An 18,114-nucleotide genomic window follows, 5' to 3' on the forward strand; every position below is an offset into this window, starting at 1 on the left:
AAACAGAATCAACATATTCGAAAGATTTAAGTCCTCTTACACTGCGGATAGACATACGTCTGAAACGCAGTACCGTCACTTCGTTTGCCACAGACTTAGGGATGTACTATCCACTCTAGCAGATTATTGTTCCATGCCCTGAAGGTTTAACTGTTACATTGTCATTGTCACCGTCAGCAAGATTGGAATTTTTGTTTGGCAATGCTTCCCACCAATGCAATTTGACTCAGGTTTCTGAGTTAAATAGTTACGTTGAATTCAAGTGTTTTCTTGTATATAGAATATATAAGAAAGAAAAAGGTAGATTTAGAAACACGTATTTTCTAAACATTTTATAAAAATAAATAAACATTACTTACAAATATTTAGTATGTTATTTAAGTGCACTCATTTTTTATTAATATTAATAAAAATAAATAATAATAATGATCAAAAACACTATATATCACTCCTTTTCATTTCCAATGATTAGGTCAAAGTTTCATTGCCAGAGCAAAGCAATCAGAATTGCTTTTGTCAGCAAAACGTACACTGGCAATTGATGCCATGTGCGCTTCTTCATGGGCGTGGTAGAGGGCGTTCCAGCTAGTAGCTGTTGTAAGGATAAGCTTAGATTGTACGTAATTATCACTGATGGATCACCTCCGTCAAACCTTATTACGGCTAATTATTGCGTGACGAAAGATATTTCTCTCCTTCTTCAAGAACTCCTTCGTCGATATGGCATTCACATTATCAGTCCGATTTTTTTATTAGAGGAAAATTTCCTGAACGAGATCTGTTGAAACGATTATAGAAGTGATGAAGACAGTTGAAAATATCTTAATACATTTTCGTTAACGTCCGTCCAAGATCTCTATTGAAATCGTGCAAATGGCTGTTCATCAAACAGTTTTGTTCTTGAAATTTCAGGAATTTTAATTAAGATGTTAAAAATTGCTTTTTTTAATATGGCAAATATCAACTCACGATATACGAGGAGCGAATAACTGATCAACAATAGAGTTTTTGTAACATTCGTAAATGCTATTTTGGAGCGTGTCTGTTGCAATCCGCGAGAATTAAAAATAAATAAAAAAAAAAGCAGACAACACGTGAATGAAAATAACAATACGAAATTAAAAAAGTTAATATATTCAACTACATTGATACCGTTTTGGAATCTGCAAAACATGATAGGAAACGAAAACAACGGGACTTCGCAGTCTTGATTGAAGTACTGGGTATTGATTTACGATAATCAAAGCAGATATGATGAATATCAGTTCTTAGAACAAAGTGATTAGACATACTGGCAAAGGAATGGCCACACTAATGCGTCCAACAATATTTGGACTATTAATGTGTGCAATTTATGTGTCTGTAAAATGCGGTACCCATTCCTTATTTGAAGTATATTTCGAAAATGTATACCTCTGTTATATGCAAGGTTTTCTGTGGATTTTTAAAGGACCAAACCATCCCAGGTGAGTTATCAACTATGGTCATAGAAATCAGCAGGTTTTCATCGTAACTTATGATAAAGGAATTATTATGGTTTCCTTTTTATTTTAACGAGCGTTAAAAAGGAGTTATTTCTCAGAAAGAAATTTCTACATCATTTGTTACCATACGTAATAGAAATGGTATCACAATGAAACAAAGGAAAAGACCTGATCTCATTTCTGGAGGAAAATGGGACATTTGAAGTGACAATTTAAGAGACTAATTAGACATGAAATTGTATTGCTGGTAGTTTCCTAACTACTTGCTACATTGTTCAACATAGCACAGAAACAATTATTTAACTAATAAAAACATCATAATTGGATCAGTTGCACGCTTGAATATTTTAAAAAAATACTCAAGTGTGCAACTTGAGTTGAGAAATGTACTGGGTATTGATTTTAAATTTTAAAATTTAAATTTTAAAAATAATAGTTAAACATTTGCCGCTTAACTAGTAGAATACGGTTGACCCCCTCTAAGAATATCTAAGAACTGATTTCTTTTATTTTATCGATTTATTATTACATAATTCTATCGATTTGTTATTACATGACACCTCCAGGAAGTCCAAAGACTCATCCACTCCACAACTCAATTCACCAAGTACAACTACACCAACGCCATCTACTAATACCATCACTAATATTTTCACAGACAATCACAAACATCCATGCCCACGGCGGGATTCGAACCCGCAGCCTTTTGGCTGGAAAGCGGATACGCTAACCACTCGGCCAACCATGCTTGTATGTACACCAGAAGGTGCTCGTGTAGCAGTGACATTCCTTCTCTTTTACTAAAAAAAAAAAAAAACCTGTACTATGTGGATGGCTGCTATTAAATTTAATTAGTGTTTACATTTTAGAGTACCCGACACCAATTGCTTATAAAAGTTGACGAATGCCTCCCTTAACTGCATTATTCTATCGATGTTAAGACGACCGTTCCATTAAAATCACTTTTCTTTCGTCTCCAACTGGTTTTCCGCAGACTTCTCGATCCACCTTGACGATTAAAAAGCTATTAAATTCGCATTAGAATTGTAATTTGAACAACATTTACCAACAGAGAAGACCTCTCATTATAACAACAACCCATCTCTGAAACGAAATAAAAAAAAAAGGGGGGGGGGCTTAACGACATCCGTAAAAAGTGATTTGTTCTCATCACATTCACGACAACTTTCAAAACGCCACCCAACTGCCATGGAAGGGCGGGAAAAGGGTTGGAAGTACGTGAATAACCAGTTGTTGGTGTGTTTCATCGAAGTGACACACACACACACATAGCAACACGTTCTATACGAAGCGAGTTCAATAGCAGCGATACAAACAAGAGATCTAGAGTACGGAATTCGTGTTAGATTATTTTTCTAATTTCTGTTTAAGTACCATTTGATTAATGAGGATATTTGCCTCTATGTAGCTCATGGTGTCTAGTTTTTCTCCGGGTACTCCGGTTTTTAAATAATCTCGGACCGATTTAGTTTGCTTACGTTAAACGGCAAAGAAACTGATGGGTGAGGAAATTATTGTTTTGGCTGATTATGTCGCTCATAGTTTTGAATTTATTAAATCAAAGATAACTTGTGTAAAATAAAATTCAGCTGTAGAGTCGCTTGTGTAAACCTAACTTGTATGGCACGTTGCACTTACAGAAGTCTTGTATTATACTGAACAAATCCTATCATGATAAATTATACTTCCAATTATTATCACAACAAAATAATACGCTATAATGATGACGCTGATTCTGTATGATTTAATCTTTTTCGCTTTATAAGTCAAAAACTGGCAACATTGTTATAGTTAAGGCGAAGGTTGTTTTTGTAATTACCACCAAAGCAATTAAGTCTATGAGACCAGTTCTGTTAAATGCGTGTGTTCTTCTGACCCGTTTATCTTTCTGCGGATGAAAAATCCCCGGTGACTTCTGCATGAGACTAACTAATTTATCTTCGACTGAAAAGCTTTTAGAAAGTTTCTTTGCATCTTAAAGGAGATTCAAATATGACCTGAGTCTTTTTAAATCAGAAAACATTTCTTTTTATTCGCTGCGGAGTTGTTAAAAGCAAACCAGAATGTGTGTGTGTGTGTGTGTGTGTGTGTGTGTGTGTGTGTGTGCGCGCGCGCGCATGGTGCTGATAACTGTTCTGGTGAGGAATGTACATATAATCTCAAACAACAAAATGAATCTGCAGGACATACGCAAAGCGGAAACAGGTCATGTCAAAATACGGATTTAATAAACGGAACAACTCATTTTATAAAAATCCCCATGGCAAAATGTTCTCGATCTAAAGATTTTTTTCTTTTTTCGATTTTCTATTTTTTACACAATTTGAAAATCCTGTTCTAGAGATCAAATATGGAAGTTTTTCAAATCATTTCAAATCTCCAATAAGCGAATCGGGGAATGAAATACACCTAATGAATGTCGTTAGGTGTAGATGATTTTCATCAACCGGAGCGAGATCACTACCTTCCTACTTACTGGATGCCTGAAGTGGCTTGAAATTATTCTATGTTTGATCTCTAGAGCAGGATTTGCGGGTTATCTAACTATATATCCACAGTATCAAAGTACGGCTGGTTTTCAACAGAAAAATTTTTTCTTCAGTGGGTGGGATTAGTATAAAAATAAGTCCGAAGAAACTAAAGCCATGTGACTAGTGTGTTACGTCTGCGAACTGCATGCGTTTTGTGATAGATTTTACCGTTTTACATGCCGAAAGGAAATATCCTACTAGCAGACTGCAGGTTCTGGCCTCTCCCATATGAAGTGTTGAACATAATGCACGCATATGTCCAGTGGCGCACCCAGAAGGGGCCAAGGGGTACTGCTCCCCCCCCCCAAAGAAAAAACGCTAGAAAATTTTCCAAAAATCTTTTCCTAATTAAAATTATTTTTTTATTTATGTTGTGTCGTGTCTTCTATTTCTATACTACTTATGAATTAGCGATCATTGCAGATGCTCAGTCATAGTCGTATGCGATGCGTAGTGTGTATTCTCAAATCTACCCAACTCACCCCCCCCCCCAAGATTAAATCCTGAGTGCGCTACTGCACATGTCCACAGTGAAAAGTGAAGGTTAAATGAATGTCTCTATTACATGAGCAGGACAATTAAAACCACCTGCAGCTGCCTTTTCGGGAAAGTGCTGTATTTGTTACGTCCGTAGCTGGAACACTGCACCCTGCAATTGGAAAAGATCCGTTCGATTCTCCTTCATAAAGTGCCAAAACGGTTTTACTGTGAATTTTCGACGCCCGACTTCGCTGTCGCTTTTGTCAGAGAGCACCACTGGTTTTGCTCTTTGCATGTACTCACATTCTTCGCGGGTTTGTCTGTTCATATTCTGCCCAATCAACGTGACCAATACGTTTCCTTCCAACCCTCGTAAAAAAAAGATTTTGAAAGTGCTGATTATTTATCTCTAGAACACACAATTTCCGTAAATCTATTTTCACTGATATAGGATTCTATTTTTTTTTTTTCAAAAGGCGATTCTATTTTAGGATTCTTGTTGAAATTATACAGAACACTGGTGGTTATGCTGAATTATTAGAAATGATGCATACAGCACAGTTATACATTAGAGATTCAATATTTTCTATTGGGGGGAAAATTAATACAATCTCGTTGAAATCTGAACATTAAAGAACTAATTATAAAACAAACACATCTTCCTTCGTTTGCATGGAATGTAACCTACAAAAGTACAAAATCAAATAAAAATAATGGATGAATAATTGTCGTCAATGTGATATGACATGCAAATACAGCAAGAAAAATGTTTGCTTTGTAAGATAATACTATGTAAAAGTAGGTTAATCAAATGATGACCAAAACTGAATATGATTGATAACTTTCAGCAACAACAACAACAGAATAGTGAAGTATAACAACACAGCTTAAACTAGAGCAACACTTCCATTGCAAGTTATGCTAATAACCATTACGTCATTGTATAGAACGTAATGATCATTATGAAATCAGAATAGCATTCTGACGCTTCGTTATCTAAACGAGAGGCTGCATAGTGCTGCCTTCAAAACTACCATCATTCTAAAACCACCATGTGGGGAGAAATTGGATATGAACTGAATGAGGAAGTGTATCTAAATATACATCCTTATTATAATGGATTTATGTAGCCAGTCAGCACAGTACCCTTCAGTTCCCCCCCCCCCATTTGAGCAGAACTCTAATAACCCCGTTTCCAAAACGTTATTGATGTAAGGCTTCATTACGACTGCGTCAATTTCCATAGTATTTATTGCATTCCTTCATCTGTAGATATGCAACAGTGGCTAACATATCAATAAAACAGTAAGATTTCGCATATTTTGACAAACACATCAACATTCCACAATACCGCCATCTTCTGTATAACAAATCACTATATTTGCTGTCAAGTTTATCGCCATTCTACAAACAAATCCATTGTAACAAGAACTTAGATTCCTCGGTATTAAATAAAATGTTTATCGTGAAACTAAGATGAAGTATCTCAATCCATATATTGACGGATGTCATGTAACGGCGCTAGTGATCTTGTGTGCACTCAACCGACAAAAAAAACAAGGCGAATATGATGCTTTAATTTATCATCGTCTAAAATAATGTATCCCCCCCCCCCAGCTGACACAGTTGTTCTAGTAGTGAATCTATAATGGCGTGTTTGGACTAGAACGAATTTTTGAATGGTTTCTTTCTATTAATAAAAGAAAAGAACTGAGCACAAATGTAAAGCGAACGAAGAAAGATTGCGAATAAAAAGACTGAAGTAGAACTGCGCGTGAAAAAAAAAAAAGGAAGTAGTGACAGGATGTAAATTAAATCATCAGACAGACCTTTTGAGCTAAGTAGATGTACATCAGATAAGTGATATTTAAATCTCTATTGTCTAATGGACGTAAAGGATACATGGCTACCAAAAGAGAAATATTCACACTTGATGTATTTCGGACATGAAGTCCAATAACTCTAAATGTCCATTTGAATTATTACATTTACAAAATTATAATGTTATCTGATAATTTAGGAATTTTACAACTATATTAATCAACAGTAGTTCAATGATTATTTTGCTTTTCTGTGATGAGAGAGGAGGAAGTGGGTACAAATTACCATGGCTTCAACAAAATCCATTCTTCAAATAAATATTTATGTATTCCTAAAGATCAAATTTTTTTTATTTGCATTTTTTTTCGAAATAATCGAATTTTATCACATAAGTTTCGAACCTCTTTGTTCTGAACTAAATACGATAAAGAAATAACTTTTAAAACACGTTAATACTCGATGCCAGATAGCATTCCTCAAATTACTTAACCATTTATTTTCCCTCAATCAGTACAAGCTAAACGTGATTATTTTAGTACTGAATATATATACATACACACTTTTCAGTACAACATCAGATAAACTTGTAATGAAGCAGATGATCAAACCATTGTTGACAACCATCATCCAATCACTCATAACTGTGTTAAAACTTGTTCTCGTGAGAACAATGAAAATGTACACAACATGGAGCATAACAACCAACTGTCACGAGCCTCGTGTAGTCCACACGAACTAGACAGCAAAAGGTGACGAGTTAATGGACCGTGGTGGAAAGACCCAGCAAAATTAAGTGGAGTCACTGGCCTTTGCGATGCAAAAAAAAACTACTTAGACTTTTGAAAACCTGTAAAAAATAATGCACTTGAATGGTCTCTATGAGAAAGATGGGATAATATACACAAGGCACACCTTCTGTGCATTATGAAAGAGAGAGATCTACATACAGCTGCCTATTTTTTAAAGTTATGTTTTTCTTTTAGCACTCTTCATCCTCTAAGACAGTCTTATCACATTAAAATGCTGCTACGTTAACTTCCTCTGGCGCCATGCCGCGCGTTCTACCACAACGTCCGAGCTCCCTGACTGGCTGGTTGTTCAATAGGATAATTATAGGTGGCGCAGCCGTGAAAGGGGGCACTGTACTTTTAAGTTAATAGCAGAAAACACGTTAATAAGTAGGCGTGGCTTGTAGAAAAAGTTGCCTCATATATTTACTCTACCAATGGAATCGGGCACTCCCTACGTGCGTGGAGGAAAGCTCCCGAATATTTTTTTTTTTTCTTCTAGTTACAGGAAATTAGGTTTTTTTTAAAAATATTGCTTTGCTTTATCTACATCTTAAGTTTATGGATTTCCAGAAATTCAAAGTAGAGCTTAGAATAAAAGGTTGTGAGGACAGCAAGTTTGTTGAAAGGGTAACAAACACATGCATGGATCGGTCACATGACGATTCGATTGCTTTAAGACTTAACTGGATCGAAGTAGAATGATATAATTGAATGTAAAAATGCCTGTAAACCAAGTCGCATTTTGTTAGATAGTATAAATCTTCACCCAGATTACGTCACATGATCACTGTTGTTGCTATTGATCACGTGTGTTGCAGATGCAAACGGTTAGACCGTTTAAAACTATCTTACATCTCCCAGAAGTGAAGTCTGAGTGATTCCACTGTTCCTTCTTCTTCGCTCATTCATCTTTCCGCTACGAGAATCTCAGCACATTTTAAACTAGTTTGCAGCTAAATCTTCGGACAAAAAGATTTTTGTGGTCGGTGTAAGACATTTTAGTTGACTATATTCGGCGCGCACAGCGCGCTAAAATATGTATGACGCTAATACATTATTATTATTATTACGTGACACCTCCAGGGAGTCCAAAGACTCATCGAGGGAGGGTACCTATTCTACAACTCTGTCTCCAAGACTCAGTCCACTCACTACAACAAGCCACAACTACACCAACGCCATCTACCGCCCATCATCACCACTAGTATTTTCACAGAAAATCACAAACAACCATGCCCACGGCGGGATTCGAACCCGCAGCCGTTTGGCTGGAGAGCGGATACGCTAACCACTCGGCCAACCAGCCATTTATTTTTTTTTTTTTATAAATAAATAGAAAATTCGTGAAGAGACCTTTATGCTTTCACCAGTCGCTCGTATAACACGTCAGCTGTTGAAACACGTGGTACAAATATCCGTGAAAAGCGTCCGCCTAACGAAAAATGTTAGCTAAGTGGTTAGCATCTAACCACTTAGCTACGTCAAGCTCGTTCATTTCCCTCATGATAGCGAAAAAAATACTGTTGCCATGGAAATGTGAAGCGTTAATCGCATTCGTTTTAAACCAGCAAGCAGGCCAAAGTATATTATAATATACACAGATTAATGAAATCCTTAAATCCATAGTTTTGATTAAATTATTGACAGTAAATTAAACTATTTTTCTCGAGCTAGTCTAAATTTTTATCTATGATGATAGATAGCTAAATGCAACATGCAGAGCTTGAACTTAAAATCCCCCCCCCCGCCCCATTAAGAAACCAAATGCTATTTTCTCCATTATTTCTCATACTACAGGTATGCTCCAAATGCATTTGTATCAAAATTTTTCCAAAAACTCTATTCTTTTTATTCGTCTCACATGTCTAAATTTAACTTTCCTAACCACTGACTCCACTATCTCATTTCTACATCAGACAATTTTTTTAATGCCAATAACTTTATCTTTACTGCTGAAGTCATTACGATAAATTCTACGTGAACAAAGGGTTATTTATTCAGCACCAATAGGTTTCCCAGACAGGAATACAAGGCCATATTGGATTCTGAGATGGCCACCATTGAACGAAATAGGAAATGGAGGAAAGATTTAATCGACCATCTCCGTCTGATGGAGGCATAATCCTGCCATTCCTTGTAGTATGTGGGTATACACAAGGGGAAACATTATTGTATTGAACATGAACAAACACAGATAGCATCGTCGTCGGGTGACAGGAGATAAAAAATGAAAGAAACGAATGCGTGTACAGATACAATCTCTGATGTCTCGGCTTTAGCAAGGTTTCTTTTGAGTGACCAGTAATGATGGATAAAAAAAAACAAAAAAACTTGGGATTAGGAAGGAATAGTGTAGATTGAAATGATGTACGGAACTGAGTTGGGGGAGGCGTGAAACAAAAAATTCCACGGTGTTCTCAATTTAGAAGCAAATGCCATTCCCAACATTTTTTTTAACTTAGAAAAACAGTCTCCTCAAGCACTAAAAATTCAAATACTGTACTAGAGGCAAACTAAAGGCCGTGCTACTTCAGCGTACGAATTTTTTTTTTTTCTGTTGGTAGGTATGAGTGTTCAAATATTTCAAAATATTATTGAGTTTTAATTAAAAAAAAAGTATATAATTTTTGTCTAAAATATGAAGAAATATCTCCCTTCTCCCTATTTTATTTATACTATTAACTATATTATTATTATTTATTTATAATATTTTGATTACCTACTTTTGGAAATATACTATCCTTATAGTGTCCTTTATAATTTACATAATGATCATTATTCTCTGAGTGAATAGGTATCTTCGTCACCGACTGAGCTATCGAGACTCTGACATTATGAATGCCAACTTAGTGCTCCATCTTACTCAGAAGAAAATAATTTTTTTAATGGTATCTTGTGATAATGAGAAGAAAAAGTCGATCAAATCAAAAAGATAAATCTGAAACACTAATCCTTGAAAAGTGATATTCTCTACTTTCTACTAACCAATGAGAATCTTAAAGCAGCCGAAACAGTTTTGCCTGACAAATTGGTTCCATTCAGAAAAAGCAATTTAATATTACATAAAATGCTATTTTCAATAGCTCATGCGCAAAACTTTTTTTTTATTCAGTTTAATCTGTTTCTATAAAACTATGGTTTTCATTTTCTTCCATCGTACGTAATAATCGAATAGCTAGTTTTATCCTGAATCAACTATATCTATAGCTTCAGCTGATGAAAAGACTGTTTTCTTCGGTAGTTTCAAATTAATAAGTGAATTAGCAATGACAGGATCCAAATAGGTTCATACAGATGATGCCAGCATTCGCTAGGTTTGTGTGATATACTGTTGTCACAAGTATTGTCACTTTGTAATACATGAAGTAATAGAATTCGCGAAAAACATATTTTTATAATTAATATTCTTTTGATCGAAAGGCTTTGACTATTGGCTTAATGAGAATAATCCCTTATCGTTATAACAACTAGTGATTAAGTCAGAATTGAAGTGTCGTTGAAAATTCAGGTTTCACATACCAACATAGTAGCAATTGTTACTTCGATTAGTTGTTTTCCTGATAATAGAAAACTTTTAACAAGGCAAGTTGACCTCTCCAGTACTGATAACAGTTCTTGTGTCTATGGGATTAAACCATTTTCCTGTTAATAACATCATTTCGTAATGATAACGGTCGGTTTATATTAAGGTGAATAATGTGGCACAGATGTTAACACTAAACGTCATTATTTGGCACCTGCAAACATAGAAGCTAACAGCTGTGTTTATTTATGACATACCAAAAGCTGTACAGTTATTAGGCTAATGTTCGTGTAACATGTAGACAATAGTCAGTTAATTAGCAGCCCTAGAAAGCGAGAAGTATATACTGTATGTATGGCAAACATAACCGTCAATTTGTGCATGTTCTTATGTACAATTTAATTCTATAATTTTTGTTTTTTCTGTTTTGAAATTTCATTCTTCAAATGGGTTGATGAAAATATTTAATACTTAAGACTAAACTTTGACCTTTGAAATTTAACAATATAATGTGACTTTCGCTGGAAATTCATTCAAAATAGGAATTCAGAATTAAGATTTCGACAAACAATGAAATGTCAATGAAGAAAATCCACCAACATTCAACGATGGTGTACAGCAACAGTATCCACATTTTTGTTGTGTTAAGTAGTTTAATTACTCCTTAAAAGAACAAAGGTGCTTAACAGCCCCATTTCAGTGAGTTACGAGTATATTAATCACGAAGAAAAGCAACATTCTTTACAGAACGTGCTTGCAATCAAGAATCAAACTTGAACCCTTAACGGTGCCGTCATTTTTTTACCCTTATCTCTTCCTACCAGGCAATTTCCCCATTACATACAAAAACATGCGTACATTGAATAACTTCTTCATATGCCTAACATCACGCGAATCACGAACAATCGAGGGAAGAACGTTTTACATTATACTCCTCAAAGGAAGTAACGCAAAACCTTTAAGATCTGCTACCATGTGACGAAATTAGTTTCGTGTTTAGCATCCACCGGCCTCCTAATCTTAAGTCCCTGAACAGGATGGTTCACAAGGTGCTTCCAATTAATTCAGTGTGTGACCAGCGACATCTACAGTAAATCTAAATTCTTTTTGAAACTTGACAGAAGATATACGTGAGGCCGGTAGGTGGCGCGCCCTTTAACCAGATCTTTTTTAACTTGCAAAGCACATCTTTTTTTATAGATCATCACTGTACTAAAGATGAGGGCTTGTTGGATTAAGGATGTCTTAATTAGTTTACGTTTGCCTTCCTGACATCCACTTAAATTATTTCAAGTCATGAATATTAGAAGTTTAAAACTACTTATAAAATAAAATATAGTTCATGATGTTTTTGTTGTAGTTTTCTCTCTTTGGAGATGACTACAATGCGTTGATTTAATTTCAATTAAACATTATATACAGCGTCATCTGATGGAGACATACAAAAATATTCCGGCTATGCATAGAAGGGAGGTTACACATTTCCAGTAGCTGCATTGAATAGTACAGTCTAGACACACGGAGGATCCGTGACAAAACTAAACATCATATTAAAAAAAAAATCTCTTAAATTAACTGGAAGGCCTCAGTCGTCTTATTAAAATTCCAGAATAGGAACTACAAACAGGAAACGTGGATGACGTATGGATAACCTGAAAAGGCAGATTTGTGATGCTTACATCTGGAGCTAATTTTAATTAAATATGCAATAAATAATTTTCAGACCTCATTAAGGATAAAAAAATATGTTATGCTGTTAAACATGGCCTTAACAGCATAATAATAAAATAATTGAGCAAAATAAAGTTAAACCGAAATATTTAAATTCCACTGGAATCGTTCATACGAATGAAGAACAAAATTTCAGTTATTACCAAAAGTGTTAATTACTTAAATAATGATAAATAGATCATGTTTTTAATAATAAGAGTAATTCATTTATCATCAATATAAATTCTATTTTATTTTTGATCAAACTGCGCGTCTGAATTTTTATAAACTGCAACTTCACTGCAAGCAACTGGATGATGCAGTTCTCTTTTAGGATGTTCTTGATTATAATCTGCTCTGTTCTTGCATATCTTCTCTCTCGCTCAAAGATTTCATGCGACTCTTTCGTTTAGCTCAAAGATCGGCGTGCAAAAGACAAACTCGGCTAGAATTTCTCAATTTCACACTGTCTGAATACCATTTCAGTTCTCTAACGCCTCGCCAGCAAACAAATCGCCGTGCTAATTATATTAGGCACGCTACACAAATCAGGGTTAAGTGCTGATTAACAACATGCAGCGTACATTATCTGTTCTCATTAGTACATGAACTGTGAAATCCATGCATACGATACAGTTGATAAGACTGCCGGGAGGAGATAACATGCATGAAGTAGCCTAATAGGCAGTACATCACAGACGTGTTAGCACAAACTATGGTAATAGTTGGGACAGCGCTGGCCCTTATGTTGTCAGAGTGAGAATTCCACTCGCGATATAAACTTATTAAAGCGATGTCGTTTTATCATTCTAATAACAAACTGTCGGGTATTGTAATATGAAGGAGGAAAGAGTGCTTGTTGCAGATTTACTGAAGTGCATTTAATATAGAAGTTACCGTGACATTCACAGCCTTTAAAGATTGCACGTATTGGGCTAAAGATTCCTATGGATGCACTGGTGATCTGCAAAATTTCCAAAATTCACTACAAGCGCAAAATGATCTAATGTGGTGTATTTATTAAACTGTGACCTTATAAAACATCACATACATTCCAATAAAGATTACTTCCTCGGAACATGGAATGTCGTAAACCTTTTTGCCCATCCTTGACATTATACAAGCTGGTTGATTATTTTTCAAGCACTTTAATCTCATTAATTTTAGTTGCCTTGTTGTGACTAATGATATCAATCATAACTGCTGCATGTGACGCGTCACATGATCAAAGAAATAAATTATGCTTCGCTTACAGCGAGACAGTTCGGCTGTTTTCGACAAGAAAATTAAGCATCATAAAAAAGCGATCACTAATATACCAACTCACTGAATGACGTGTTCCCGTCTGCGAAATTCCTGCATGCGTAGAACGAAGACATCGCTTTAAAAAAAAAAAAAAATCGTTTTAGGATGGTCAGACAAACAAGAACAGCATCGTTAGTAAATAATTTATTTCCGGACAACAGACAGCAAACACATGCGATAGATTTTGATCGGTCTAATATCTACCATTAACTCCGTGTGTGCAGTTTCATCAAACAGCTTGACCTTTGAACTCCGCATGCTTACTTTTGAAGTGTCATGCCAACTTAATGCCAAAATACTTGGGATTTTGCTGTTATAAATATAATTAGCGACAATAAATTACGTCAGGTCAAACCACAAGCAACTATAAAGACCATATTCTTGGATATTAAATATCTCTGTCTTGTTCCGGTATTTAATTTTCGACATCCACACCTCAGTAGTAAATCTTTATTGTATTAATAGGCGTATTTCCTAAGTATTAATCTCGTGGCTGTAATAGAAGAAAATACTTGTATTAATTGAAATTCTAAATCAATTGGAATTGGTCAAGCAAAAAACGTGTGTCGTAGTATTGATTTTAAGAGTCTGGTGACGTGTGAACGTAGCAATAAGCAACATTATATATGCTTCGCCATTTTGTACTATTATGCCGGTGGCCTCTCCCCTGTAATTGAGATTAAATGATGTACTATTAATTCTGGCTGTGTCACGATATATACGGCTGTTAGTAGTCCCGGCATAGATCTTATGTATAAGCAAACGTAGATGTTACCATCATTTCCTCTAGATGTTGTTCTTTTAATTTTATCAAAATGTTATTTAGGACTTAGGATTAACAGAAATTCTTTCAAGTTTATTATTCTTCATTTTAGATAGACTTTTTCTGACTATAAATAACTATGAAAATAAAGTAAGCAATACTTCAAAAATTAAAAAAATATATTTAAAGAAAAGCTCATCTTCCAATGGTAATGCATACAGGATGGCAAGTCACGCTACTCCTCAGATGTTCAGGAGTGAATCTTGACCTTTGACTTTAGCGGAATATAGTGATCAATCCTATGTCCATAGTATTATCTGAAGAAATGCGTGTTTGCAAACCTTGGTGTATTTTTGCAAAAAAAAAAAAAAACGTCGCCATTTCTATCAAATTCAACTTCGCGTGGAAAGGTTTAATAAAGTTGACCCCGTCACCGACACTATTTGAATTCAACTCTTTTCCAGAAACTAGAAACTGACGTGGCGAAACCAATTGCTCATTGGTTTTTAACATCAAATACAATATTTTATTTAACTGATGAGGAAATATCTGTTGATCTACTTGGAAGAATGGATAGCGAACTTTTTTTGCGCTTGTGGGTTCGAATCTGCAAGCCAACTGCTACTGAATTTCAGCGCCCAGTATAATTCGCTGCTAGACAGTGGAGTTTTATTATGTAAAAATGAAACAAAAAACCTCAGACCACCTAGATACTAATGTATTATACGTTTACGGTTTTTTATGGGTAGTAGTTACATAAAAATAACCTTAGATTCAAGTAGCCTTCGCTCAACTTACAAACGTACTTTGAATGATCTAAGTGCTGGTAATATACTTAATAATGGTTATCATTAGTAATTATTTAATGTCAGTTGATTCCAGTTATCACTCTAGGATCACCCTTTCATAAAGCAGCTGGCTTTAGTCTCTTATATAGATGACTGTCTTTAATTCTGAAGGTCAACAACTATTACTAATTGATACTAGATTTAGCCTCACTGAATGACATTTTGCAGTCGTTCAGCAGACAAGCAACTTGCTATTTTGTCGAATAACTTGGATAATATTTCAAGATCGGAATTATCTTGATTCGTTTTAAGATTTATATAATTGTTGAATTGTTCTTTTGATTGTAGTATGCAGAAAAATGTTTCAAAAGTTGGTATGTCATCATAAACAATTGACAAATTTCGTATTAGTGGTTTTCGAATTAGACCAAAGCAACTAAAGGTACGAGGACATTGTGTTATATCTTGTAATTGTGGATGTTCCTCTGACTGGTTTGCCTGTTATGTGGATCAAAACCAAAGTTTCTGAAAGAAAAAAGCCCTGCTAAGATTCTTCTCACTCTAGATGAGATTTGGGCTAAAGTCTTTTCCAACCAAAGACCATTGTCAATAGCCACTGAGCTAAGGAATTTCTTTCTGAACACGAAACGTTGTAACCCTCTTATACTTTTTTAGTATCATAGGTGAACTAATGAGATAATCCGGGAAACAGGATGTTAATATTTTAAAATTATTGTAAGCTTTTTGTTTTTTTAATGTGAATCCGACAGTATTATACTGATTTGGAAAAATATAAGGCACATTACTCTTAAAAATAAAATTAAAAGTGCAACAAGATGAATTGCCTTTGCGCTCAATTTAATTAAAATTGCAGAATTTAAAACCACATATCACTGCACCTAACATTATTGTCATAATAGTGAAATTCTTGGAGAGGTTTGGACTTACAAGAAAAATTTATTCAGTCGATCTCCTGCCATGAATAAAACTAAAAACACTGTTCCGTTTTTTTTTTTCAGATATTTTGGAAGTCAATTTTTGTTTCGTTTACGCTAATTCCTCTGCTAGAAGTTATTTTGTGCATCATTAGCTTTAATTCGAAAGTTGAAATCTCTGACGCTTTTCTCAATTGCACTGCTCCATCTGATCGAAAATCCTACACATACTACTATGAAATATCACCATACGAATTCTAGATCTTTTCATCACACTTAGATGTCTACCTGGTGTTGAAGGCAATTCACTGGTGCTGTCTCCACTAGTTAACTCACATTCACAACCATTACAATTCTGAGATTCCGAATTATGTACATCTCTTCTTTCTCAGATTTAGTTTTTAGTCTCATTTTATAGCATCATAATCACAGGCGAGACGATGTCTGATTTTTCATTTCTTAGTTGCAAATTATTTTTATTCATCTCTTTGAAATGGCGTATCTTTAATCCTACATTTTAAGACTTTTGTAACGAATATGTTTAAGCTATTAGATATAACAAGCAAACACCATACCAGTCAAGTGTAGGTGTCCTTATTTCACGTTTTCTTCCACTTTTTTTTTTCATTTGTTAAAAAATTCCGCAAGCCATGAGTTCAACTATGTCACAAATATGCAGTCGGTTCCTTTTGGTCAACAAACGCATTAAGAGTTACAACACATGTAACTGTGAATTATCATTTCCTATAGTAACTGGTTAACCCTGCTTTTCAACCTACGTGACTAGAGACGGGTGCCGCTAATACTGCAAAACCTGACACTTTGGGTCACTAGTCATTCGCTACTGACCAATAAAGTGCCATTGAAGTAGGCACAGCCAGAACCACATTCGTACATATGACCAAACTCGAAATAGCTGCAATAAAGAATTAACATAACGAAAACCAGTTCTGGAAAGAATTGCAAAAGTGGTAGAAAACAGAAGGGAAAAATAAATATTTCCAATAAAAGATATATTTCCCAGCGCCTTCCCTAAAGCCACTGATCATCACAAGTGGTCTCCAAAGCCGTTTTCACATAATTTTAAAGCAGTAGAATACAATAATGTAACAGCGTCTAAGAATAATATACTCGTACTTCATCTTATATTAGTGGGATGAGTGAATTAGCGGATGTCTCCACCATTCCATTCTATTCTTCAAGAAGCATTTGTCACAGCAACCAGCTATTATGTAAGATGCTTGTGGCAATTGAGGCTTTGATCAGAATCGTTCAGTGAATTGTAAATAATTTGTAATTTTACTTAGTAATTAGTAACTTTAGTTTCATCCATTGATTGGTTCGACAAATCTTGTTTAGTGCAATCAAATTCAGTAGTCCTCCAATGGAACTCTGCTCTTTGGATTTCTATTCGATGGAAGTTAAATAGTCAAGCTTAACCAAAGGATAATGACTGTTTTATTTCTCCAGAAATATCTCAGCATATTTTTATTTGCTCCTCGATACGGTGTTCAGTCATCCTGCTTATTATAGTTCTTTATATCATCGAAGTGATTCTGATATAAAACATTAATATTTGTTATTCCTACTAAAACGTAAAGACAACATGGCAACATGCAACTTTGGCAACATGCATTATTATTTCACAGCATCAGCCTTCTAAAGAAATTTACTCCCCTACACTCGGGGGAGGGGAAGCAATTCATGTAATTTTCCTCCATATTGTATGTCAGTAATGCTCAGCTATATCTATTTATTATTATTAAAAACAATTAATCTTTATAAATTTAAAAGTTTTTTTGAAAGCCATAAATTGTCATTTGTCGTTTCTTTAATGTGCCATAAATTGGCACATATTCTGTCCGTTAAAAAATACTACTTGGCATCATCTAAATCAAGAATGTTCCATTCGCTCCAGTGCATTATAACGCTGAACTATATTCGCTGTAATCTAAAATTTGC

Source organism: Typopeltis vanoorti, chromosome 25 (genome assembly GCF_054136105.1).
Source record: "Typopeltis vanoorti isolate ZY-2024b chromosome 25, IOZ_Tvanoo_1.0, whole genome shotgun sequence".
Classification (NCBI taxonomy): Eukaryota; Metazoa; Arthropoda; class Arachnida; order Uropygi; family Thelyphonidae; genus Typopeltis; species Typopeltis vanoorti.